This window comes from Lactuca serriola, chromosome 4 (assembly GCF_051521515.1).
Source record: "Lactuca serriola cultivar US96UC23 chromosome 4, Lser_US96UC23_V15, whole genome shotgun sequence".
In the NCBI taxonomy this organism is placed as follows: domain Eukaryota; kingdom Viridiplantae; phylum Streptophyta; class Magnoliopsida; order Asterales; family Asteraceae; genus Lactuca; species Lactuca serriola.
Window position 1 is genome coordinate 42,499,285 of NC_136411.1, and position 4,144 is coordinate 42,503,428.

At 37.7% G+C, this 4,144-nt stretch overlaps 1 long non-coding RNA gene across 1 annotated transcript; it reads right to left on the bottom strand.

Annotated features, from left to right (window-relative positions):
- Positions 1-242: 242 nt before the first annotated feature.
- On the bottom strand, positions 243-1,302 carry LOC145100081 (uncharacterized). The gene is made up of 3 exons (XR_013704806.1): positions 823-1,302; positions 592-655; positions 243-514 (listed from the first exon to the last, which is right to left on the bottom strand). It is a non-coding gene; the product is annotated as an uncharacterized LOC145100081 (long non-coding RNA).
- Between the last annotated feature and the right edge of the window lie 2,842 nt (positions 1,303-4,144).

Here is a 4,144-nt window from a genome sequence, read left to right on the forward strand (position 1 = left end):
ATTCAAGATAAGCAAATCAAAGTCTCAAAAAAAAAAAATGAACTGCCCACCATAATTTACAACAATTTCCATCACTTCCACTCTGAAAACAACATACTTATATTAGATGCTTTTAAAAAAGTTTTAAATCACACATCTAGAGCACGTGTTTAAATAGTAGAAACATATTAGCTTTTGTTGGGCATTTCCACAAACACTTCATGTGCACTTTCCTGCAGCGTATAACAGACCTTATAGACCAATTATTTAAAGTTAAATATTTGGATACCCTTTATAACAGTTGTTACAAAAAAAATATCATTGACGGTATATGTCAATTATAGTGCAACATGTACAAAGAATTTGAAAAGCAAAACAAAAACAAAACAGGAAGCTGGTGCCTTTATGTCATCTATTGTCTCTGGAAAACAAATAGATACAAAGCAGAGGGAAGGCTTCAATCGTGAACTTTAATCCATCACACACCCCACCGATTTCAGAAACACAAAAATTTCAGGTATTTTGATATCATGACCTACAAAGAAAAAGGAAACAATGAAATCCAAGATTCCATAATTTTCAGAGAAAAATGAAAGAGGATAAACAAATCACCTTAAATTAGGCTTCGTTGAGAAGTTCAACATCACCATCCATTCATCTTTAGGAAAACAAAAACCTGAGAATTGAAATAGATAAACACAAACATGACAATGGAAGGTAATAGAAGCAAAAAAACAGATAAACGCGACAATAACCACAGACGCAGACCTGAACATTGGAGCTGAAACATGGAAAATCAAAATAAACGATAAAAAAGATAAAAAAATATATATATATATTTACCTAGTAAAATTCTTGATTGAGATAGTAACCTTTGACTTCAACCGGTGGAGTAAGTGAAGATACCGGTTTTAGAGAGGAGTCGACGATGCAGGCGGTACCACCCAACAATTCTGATCACAAGCGGTGGGAATTGAAGGAGAGGGTAGCGATCATTTTAGATGTTCAATGTATAGATGATGGCGGTGGGTCCTCTTCTCCACCTTTGTAAGCAGGCGTCGGTGTGAGGTGATCGTCTGCCTCGTCTCCGCTATCAATTACCTCTGATAAAGGGGAAATTAGGGCTCATGAATTAGGACGATGGAGGCGGTGGCGACGGTGGCGTCCTCTTCTCCACCTTTGTAAGCAGGCATCGGGGTGGGGCGATCGTGGGGTACGAAAGAGAGTCGATTTGGGCGATCGGTGGTGGAAGGCGAGCAGCAGATGAGGCAGTGGAGAAATTAGAAGAAAGTAGAGACATTTACGTGTTGGGAGTAAAGTAACCAAAGTGACGGTGGTAAAGGAGAAAGACTCGTGTAAATGATGAACAGTATCTTGAGTCTACACACAACACGTGTACAGGAATAGATAAAAGCAATAGGTAATTCTTGGAGAAAAGGAATAAAAAAAAAAGTGGAAGTGGTCCAATAGAAACCAAGACTTTTAAATTAGTAAATTAGTATGTATATATAATAATTTTAAGACAAAAATGCAAAAATGGTTCCTGTGGTTTGTTATTTTTTGTGGATATGGTCCAAACCTTTTAAAAATTGGATTTCTGGTCCTTATTGAAAGGTTTGTTTGTGGAACAAGTCTCTGGGGTTAACAGCCGTTTGTTTGTGGCTGTTAAACCCCTCACGTGCATTGCACACGAGGGCATAAATGTCATTTTACTTGAGGGACCATTTTTACAATTCCTGAAATAAACCCGCTTGTTAATGTCTTAGCGCCATATTACACACAAAATCACAAAATATTTAGTTATCTCTTCCACTTCCATCTTCTTCGTCATTTGTTTTTAACGCAAAAACCCTAATCAAGATTTGGTCCAAGGTGTTTACTTGTTTTTGCTTTTCAACTGTAAATGGTGTTCGTAATGTGGGCGATTAGGCCAAAAGGCGAGACGTATGACATCACAAATGAATATGGTTAGTTTCACTTATCCTCTGTTTACGAAATTTTGTTAGGTTTCTTGATGATCTGAAGAACAGAGCCAAAAATACAAACATCTGATAATTTCTTACTTAATGTTTTTTGTATCTTGTAGAGCGTGTACCAACAATGTTCAGCATAAAGCTACACCATGGTGGAAATTTTACGAAGCTTCCAAACACGAAATATGTTAAAGGTGAAGTGCGATATATTGATTTAGTAGACATTGATGAGTTCTCAGTTCATGAACTAGACGCAATGATGCTAGAGCTAGGTTACTCTGTACCCCCAGTAATATATTACCATTTTAGGATTCCTCATGAAGACTTGGATTTTGGCCTCAGAGCTTTAGGGAATGATGATGATGTCTTGAATTTGGCTCAGTATATTAGAGATAACAAGGTCATTGAAGTGTATACAGAACATGGACAAACTAATTTGCTGACCTATTTTATGTCTCCAAAAGGAAAGCAAAAAGTTATTATTAAGGAGGTCTGTGATGGTGATCTTCCAAAAGAAGCAAATGTACCTCAAGTACCAGCAAAGGATAAAACCCCAATGATAGATGAAGCTAATGATCAAACACAGTTGGCAGGGTATATGTCCTTGATACTCTTTGACAAAGTCCCTACAAAAGTTTCACCACAGTATAGAAGAAATGGAAGGGTGAACTCAATAGTTGGTCAAAGTTCTTGTGCCAAAAATCTTTGTTTAGTTGAATTGGATGATGTAGTAAAAGATCAAGGTGGTGATCATGCTAAATTGGATGATGTTGTACAAGATCAAGGTGGTGAGAATCCTAAATTAGATGATGTGGTACAAGATCAAGCTGGTGAGCATGCTAACATGGATGATGTGCTTCAAGATCAAGAGGTTGAGCATGCTAACATGGATGATGTGGTACAAGATCAAGGTGGTGACCATGATAACTTTGATTATGATGACTTTCATTATGAGAACTTTTCTCATGATCACTTTGATCCTTTTGATGGAGAACATTATCAACCACCAGAAGATGAGAATGTTGAAGACCATCAGTCTGAACATGAAAAGTCTGCTGACAGTGATGATCTTGGGCAACAATCAGAAGAACAATATGATGAACTTGTTGATGATGAAAACAATGTATCAGAAGTGGAGGTGGATATGACTGACTTTAACCTCAATCTTGATAAGGATTATGGTTGTGTTCAAATGGATGGGTTTCATAACGAGGTTGGGACAAATGATGAACATGAGGACATAGAATTCATTGACAATGATAGATGGGATTCTTTAGATGAAGGGTCAGAAGATGAAAGGAAAAGAAGATGTGTTCTTAAAAATCTGGCTAAGGAGAAAAGATGCAGTCTTGGCAATGTCCATAAGGCCAATTTTTATGTTGGGCAAAAGTTTAAATCAAAGAAAGAATTGAAAGAAAAAATTGACATGCACGCACTAGAAACTAGGAGGAATTTATATTATAAAAAGAATGACAAGCTTAGACTTCGGGCATTGTGTAGAGGTGTAGTCCCTGTCATCAATGCAAGTGGGGTGGTGGGCCTTAATACCAAAAATAAAAGCAAGGGCAAAAAGGTAAATTCAGAAAAAGTAAACTGTAGTTGGTTCCTTCATGCTTCTAGGTCAAACACAAAATCTCCCTGGTTTGTAAGGACATTAAATGACAACCATACTTGCCTTCAAAGTAGGAAGATTAGAGCTTGCACTGCTACTTTTCTATCCAAGCAAATCATGGACCAAATCGACACGAATCCAGGGATTCCTCTTCGAGCATTGCAGGAACAACTTCAAAAGGACTTCGAGGTTGGTGTTTCTATTGACAAAGTATTCAGGGCCAAGGCTATTGCAACTAAGATCGTGGAGGGTGACTATACGAAACAATATGAGATCTTGAGGGACTATGTCCTTGAATTGCAAGCAACCAATGTTGACACAACTGTCAAGATTGATGTTTACAGTGAACAAAACCCATCAAACCCAATGAGGAGGTTTAAAAGAATCTACATTTGCTTAGGTCCCCTGAAAAAAGGTTTTAAGGCTGGCCTCAGGGATCTTTTGGGTTTCGATGGTGCGCATATGAAAGGACCATTTCCTGGGCAGGTTCTAACAGCAGTTGGGTTGGACTCTAACAATGGTATTTACCCCCTTGCTTATGTCATTGTTGAGATAGAGAACAAAAGTAGTTGGGTATGGT